Here is a 7,187-nt window from a genome sequence, read left to right on the forward strand (position 1 = left end):
CGTGATTCTGTTGCACACTAATGTTTAAGAATCACTGGGGTGGAGCTGTCATCGCAGTCTTTCCCAAGCATGTCTGCAGTTTGACAGGTGCAGGAGAAAGAGCCCCAGTCTCAGGTCCAGAGAGATGGGTTTGTGTCTGAGTTGGACTCTCCTCTTGCTAGTGTTGATCGTGAACATGTCACTCAGCTAATTTGTGTCATTAGGTTTTCTTCTTTTTATAAAAGGGGGATGTCCTCCCTACTTCATAAGATTGTAATTTGATAACAAATGTAATCATGATAAACAGTATTTACTGAGGGTCCTTTAATCCTCACAACAACCCTGAAAGTAATAATCCCTTTTTAGAGTTGAGAACTCAAGCACAGATAATATAATCAATACTCATAACATGCTGCACAGCCCTGTGAAGCGGGGGAACTATCAAAATGGCTATTTCATAGATGAGGAAACTGAGCAACTTACCCAAGACCATTCAAGGAAGTCGTAAAGCCAGGATTCAAGTAGTTTGGCTTTTTGTCTCAGCTAGGCTGAGAAGTTGACCGATGGGGTCAGATTTGTACAATTCGGAAATGGGAGAGATGGGAGTTTACCCAGATCTTTCTAACTCCAAAGGCCATACTTCTTCTAGTCTAAGTCACTTCATTCATTCATTCATTCATTCATTCACTCACTCATTCAGTGCCTATTCATGAGTGCCTACTGTGTCCCAGGGACTGTTCTAGGCTTTGGATACATGAAATGGTGAGTGAAATAGAAGGAGTCCCTGACTTTATAGAATTTGTAATTTAATAGATAGCATAGGAAAATGTGACAGAAACACACATCATTCTAATAAGGATGAAACAAAATGATAAATACAGTTGGAAACTGGCTGATGGCTGTGGGCAGCTCCTCAGATTATATCCTACCGTTGACCATCTACTAGACTGAAGGTCAATCTTGATTCGTGTACATGTTTTGTAAACAATAACAAACTTACAGAAAAGTTAGAAGTCCCCATACAAGGAACTTATTTTTCCCTGAAACATTTGAGAGTAAGTATGTCAACCCGATGACCTATTACTCCCAAACACTTTGGTGTGAATTGCCTATAAACAGGACATCCTCCTGTTGAGCCAGAACACACTGTCAAGGAAAGGAAGCTAACCTAAACGCTTTATCACCGCTAGTCCTCGGACTCCTTCGCGTTTCCCCAATTGTCCCAATGATGCTTTGTGTTACATTCGGTGATTCTCTCTCTTTCGTCTCCTGCTGTCTGAAAGGAGTCTTCAGTCTTTTTTTTGAGGCCCATAACCTTACCACTTTTGAGGGCTACAGGCCACTTATTTTGTAACATGACTCTCAGTTTGGGTGTCGTCTGACGTCTCCTCATAACGAGGTAGTTTCTGTGTCTTCAGCGGCAATGTCACAAAACGATGCCGCATTTTTTTTTTTTTAAGATTTTACTTATTTATTTGACACAGCGAGAGAGAGAACATAAGCAGGGGCAGAGGAAGAGGGAGAAGCAGGCTTCCCGCTGAGCAGGGAGCCCAACGTGGGGCTCGATCCCAGGACCCTGGCATCCTGACCTGAGCCGAAGGCAGATGCCTAATGGCTGAGCCACCCAGACGTCCCGACGCTGCATTCTTGTGCATTATCAGGGAACACCCGGTTTCAATCTGTCCCATTTTTGATGACGCTCATTTTGGTCATTTGATTAAAGTGCTGCCTACAGCCTTTTCTCCAGAAAGTTTCCCCTTTGTAATTTATAAGCATTTTGTGTGGAGGTACTTTGAAACTATATAAATATCTTATTCTTCATTAAGTTTTTGATTTATACATTAACTTATTTATATCTCTGTGACTTACGGTTTCCTATTTTATTCGATGGGCTATACTCTCTTATCATCCTTATTTATTTTGATGCTCAAATTGTCTTCAGTTGGGCCAGAGGAAACCCCCTCAAGCTGGCTTCTGGGTTGTTGTTGTTGTGTTGAAATGTCCGTTCTCTTCTTTTGTAATTCTTCATTTTCCAGTACAAACAGGTGTTCCGAGCTCGTCTTGCATTTTTTCCCTTCCTCAGCCCCAGAACTAGGCATTTCTTGAAGGAAGCCTTGTTCCTTTTAGTGGGAAACAAAGAGCGTGTGGTAACTTCTCATAAAACAGCCTACAAATGTTCTTTCTGGCAGTTCCACACTTTGTAAAGAGCCCTTATGCTTTTTGCTTAATAATATACTGCCTTAAATTTTAGAATCATTTAATACAAGCATGTCTTTTCTCTCTAAATACATTAGTTAATTTAGTACATTATTTTATATGCCTAATATTGACCAGACACTGGGCTAAGCATAAGCGAAGGCCCCTGTTCTTAGGGAGCGCTCAGTCTCGTAGGGTAATGTGATAAGGGCATATCAAAAGATACGATACACAGTGCCATGGGGACACAGAAAAGGGAAACGCTCCTCTGCACGGCCGTGCCCAAAAAGTCTTCATCACTTTGGCAATCAAGCAGCAGGACCAAGCATCCTAAGCAAGGAAGAATGCTTCTGGGGCTCTCGGAGTTGACTAGATATGGAGAACCAGGCTTGACAGTGGGCAGGAGCAAAGGCAATGCTTCAGAGCTGGGAAGCATAGCAAAGTTACTCATTAAGAAGATTCTGGTAAGGCTTGCCTCTGCTCCTTCCTGTGGAGCATGGTCAAGATCTAAAGTCTCAGGAGAGAACATTTACCTGATTGAGCTTAAGTCATACGTCTGTTCATGACCCTACGGCTCAAGAAGGGTACAGGGAGGGGTGAAGTCTGTTTCTCTCAGTTTCAGTAGAGGTGAGACAGGTGCCTGGAATTACCTTTTTTTTTTTTTTTAAAGATTCCACCCATTTATCTGTCAGAGAGAGAAAGCACAAGCAGAAGGAGCAGCAGGCAGAGGGAGAAGCAGGATCCCCGCTGAGCAAGGAGCCTGATGCAGGACTCGATCCCAGGACGCTGGGATCATGACCTGAGGCAAAGGCAGATGCTTAACTGACCGAGCCACCCAGGTGTCCTGGAATTACCTTCTCACTAAGATTAAACAGTTATTCTCCAGGGGCACCTGGGTGGCTCGGTTAAGTGTCTGGCTCTTGATTTCAGCTCAGGTCATGATCTCAGGGCTGTGAGATCGAGTCCTACATTGGACTCCATGCTCAGTGTGGAGTCTCCTTGAGATTCTCTCTCTCTGCCCCTTCCCCCCACTTACGTGTGCACACTCTCTTTCTCCCTCTCTCTCATAAGTAAATAAATAAATCTTAAAAAAAAAACAAGTTATTCTCCGAAAGGAAATTAAGCTCTGATTAGGAATGGATAGTGGGAGCTAGACAAATTTTAAAAATTACCAATGGGCCATACAAGGGCATTCAGGCATGTGGAAGACTATGGGGAAAGGCAAGTTCTTGGTAAAGTTGTTGAACTGCTGGATCAAGCTTCACCTGAACCAACCCTTTGGAGCTTTCCAGTTACATGAACAAATAAGTCTTTCCTATGTCTCCTCCTACTCTCCCTTCCCGTCTTTTTGCTTTGAGACCATCTGAGTTTGGTTATCTGTCATGTGTAACCAAAAGATTTCTGATACACTACACAATGCTCTTATACAATTCCTGGCAGTTCTTTTTATTTCCTATGAAAATATTCATTTCTATTTATTTTTTCAATCTCTGGGTGACATAAGAGCGGCTCATTTTTAGCTCATATCAGGTAAGTGATCCAGCTCATAGTATCATACTTTTATTTTAAGTCACTTTCCTCAGATAGGCAATATATGAAGACGTTGGATTGTACTCTTTGTATCATCCTAATAAAAAAAAGGAAACATTATGTTGGAAATAGTGTTTTCTTACGTCAGTTTTGAAATCAATTTTTCAGCCATGCAGCTGATTGTGCTAGAGATACAGAACACAGTCATCAGTGTGTCCTCAAATCAGGCAACTGGTCAGTCATCACTGGGCCTCACCTCACATGCCCTATATAGGTGCTGTTGGGTACACAAAGCAGTGTCAAACAGATCAAGGTCAGTTCCTGTCCCTATAGTAGACTAAGAAAATAACCTAAGAAGAATGGGGACTCCCATTGAACAATGGGGTCTGTGTCCATTCCCCTGGAATCTGGGCAGGCTTGTGACAGCTTCCTACAATAAGGCATACGCTTTGTGACTATGTGATATTCTGTGACTTCCAAGGCTTGGTCATAAAATGCCATGAGTTTCTGCCTGGTTCTCTTGGCACTCTTTCTGGAGGCAGCCAGCTTCCCTGTAAAATCCAAGTGCCTCGAGACTACCATGCTGAAAGCTATGTGGTAGGTCTCTGGTCAACAGTCCAGGCTTAGCTCCCAGCTGATGGCTTTAACTGTCAGTCATCTGAGTGAGCCCTCTTGGATAACCAGTCTGGTCAAGCCTTGAGAAAGACAGAGCTCAGCTGACATCTTGCAAGTGCATGAGAGACCCCAAGCAAGAACTGGCCAGGCAAAGAGTTTCTATGTTCCTGATACACAGTTGTTTTCATAAAAAAATGGTTGTTGTAAGCTGCTGAGTTTGGGAGTAACCTGACCTGTTGTGCAGTAATAGTAACCATAACAGGGATCTAGAGTGGGCACATTCTCTTCATTTGTAGTCCTGTCTCTAAAAGTTGTGGGTCTTAGAGCAAGAGTCCAAACCGAGGCCCACACACCATGTGTCTAAATATTTAAGGCTATAAATCAAGTGAGCAAATTGTTAAATAAAATATGTGCTATCATCTCATCTTAAAATATACATTCATGATGACAAGGTAGAAAGTTGGCAAAATGTAAAATATAACCGAATTTAATTATTGTTAGACATGTCTGTTCTGTGGATGGGCTGGTGATGTTTGCATGAGTAACTGTTCCATATTGTAAAAAGGTACATGGCCGCTGTGTGCCACTGTTAGAAGTCCTGCCTCAATTCCCAAGGATCTCCTGAGTCAGGAATTAGAACAAGAGGGGAAAAAAAGAGATAGCATTCCTGGGAAATATCTTGGCATGCCATAGAATCGATTGTATACCTAACCGTCCCACAGTAAAATTTTTGTCAAGTGAGCTAATTTCTCATTTCACTTACCTGAGAAATTTTCCCACTCAGATTCTCATACTCTCTAAAGCAGTGTTAATCGCCGATACTGAAAAAAAAAAATAAACCTTTATTAAATTCAAATGCAGGCCCCTTTTGATTGAGAACATAAGGCAAGCAGGGGGGAGAGGATTTTCCTAGGGCCTGGACAGTATTAACTATCAGATGGATACTTAGGCTTAAGGATAATGCCAGGTCAGGGCTGTGGGCCTGATCCCAAGAGGCAGAGAATCTCTTACATGCTTTAATAGACATTTGGGTGACTGCACTTGTGATCCATGGAGCCCTTGAACATGCGGGATCAGGGCAGAGGCCCCTTTTTCTGTAAGGGCATTGCCTCTTCATTGTTCCATGACATAAGGCCAGGTGTCTGGGAAACAACGGTAGGAATCTAATTATGTGGGATTTTATCCACCGCCAGCTCCCAAATTCCAGCAATAGAGAACAACGATGAGACTGCAAACCTACTGTTTAGTTATTCATATTCAGCCACTGTTTTCATTCATTCAGCCCTTACCGTGCACCAGATACTCTTCCAGGCACAGTAACGAGCAAGGCAGTCAGCGTTTCTGCTCTCCGAGAGCTCACATTCTAGTGAGCAAAGACCAAGGATAAGCACACAGATAAACTAAAAAGGAAGATAATTTGACATCAAAATAAATGCTATGAAGAAAATAAAGCACAGAATGGGGTGGGGTCAGGAAGGGGCGCTCCGGGGCGGGTCACCCTTGGGCCGAGACCCAGAATAAGAGTGGGAGGCAGGAATGCAAACATGGGGCAGATCAGCTAACTGGACTTCTTGATATTAGAGGGTTAAGAAAACCCCCTTTTTAAACCTCAGTACCTGCTGAACTTAAGTACTTTGGCCCACTTTTTTGGTATAGGCTATAGCATAACAAATATATAACCTTTCATACTTAGGGAACTTTTGCCACCTTGCTGACTAATGCACAGAATATAGACATAGAGTATGTTATGATTAGACCAAATCTAACCCGGCATCCAGAACATTCCCTACAAAATACATAGCCCTACTAGATTTTTTTCTATTAGCTTACTTTTCTGCTTCTCTTTCTCAAATAGCAAAGTAGTAGCAAATTAGGTCTTGGAGACCTCTCATTAATTGTCTATAACTGATTTTAATATGAAAGAAAACTTGGCTAGGTAAGTTTTTAAAGAGCTAAATCTCCTTAGAATGTGATTCTTTAGGCCTATACACATTATGAAATTCTTAATTAAAGATACTTGAAGTTGTAAATTATTAGTCAGCCAGTGTATCTCACAGCTGAAATGGAGCAAAACTTAATTTTTTTTAAATTAAAAAAAGGAAATTTACCAGTTGGTTTTAAGGGAAATATGCATGTATAATTTGGGATTTTCTCTCTCTTTTTTTTTTTTGGTAAGCAGTAAATATTCATTCATATAATTGAATCAACCTAAGAATTTTTTTTCGGTATTTTCCAATTATAAAAAAATCATCACACTTTATTATTCGTAATCCTAGCAATATTTATAGTTGTGCATGCCAGACAGTATACAAGGTGATTTATATGCATGATTTCATATAATTGTCATGAGACCCTGAATGGATTGTTATAGGTACTATTAATAATTCCTATTTTATATTTGAGAAAATAAACACAATTTACGTGGTGGGAGATGGTGAAGCCAGGAACTGAACCTGACTTCAGAGTCAACTTAATGCTCGAGATTATGACAATAATTTCCCAGATATTTTGTGTTATTTTACATATTATTCTTTATAAAATTGCCATGATTATATTCTAACTTTCATAATTAACTTGAAACTTACTTTATCCTTGAGTTTGTTTTTTTAATAATTATAACTTCATAAATTCAGCATATTTTATCAAAATTTTTTTTGTAAAGTGAAACTTTATTCTAAAACATATCTAAAATTGCAAGACAAAAGTATCACTGAAACAGGTAAATGTATATGTATAGAGAATGGTTAAACATAAAAAATGTAATTTTAGACTTTTAAAGAAGTCTTCATCAATAAAGCCCAACTTAAATTTTTTTTAAAACAGTTTAAATTATGTATATTAACTCTGGTGTAATTCCAATAACGTAG

General features: G+C 40.3%; 1 long non-coding RNA gene across 1 annotated transcript; it reads right to left on the reverse strand.

Annotated features, from left to right (window-relative positions):
- Positions 1-1,468: 1,468 nt before the first annotated feature.
- Positions 1,469-6,313, reverse strand: LOC123001063 (uncharacterized). Its single transcript, XR_006409589.3, has 3 exons — positions 5,610-6,313; positions 5,084-5,141; positions 1,469-2,099 (listed from the first exon to the last, which is right to left on the reverse strand). It is a non-coding gene; the product is annotated as an uncharacterized LOC123001063 (long non-coding RNA).
- Positions 6,314-7,187: the final 874 nt, after the last annotated feature.

Source organism: Ursus arctos, unplaced genomic scaffold (assembly GCF_023065955.2).
Source record: "Ursus arctos isolate Adak ecotype North America unplaced genomic scaffold, UrsArc2.0 scaffold_5, whole genome shotgun sequence".
Classification (NCBI taxonomy): domain Eukaryota; kingdom Metazoa; phylum Chordata; class Mammalia; order Carnivora; family Ursidae; genus Ursus; species Ursus arctos.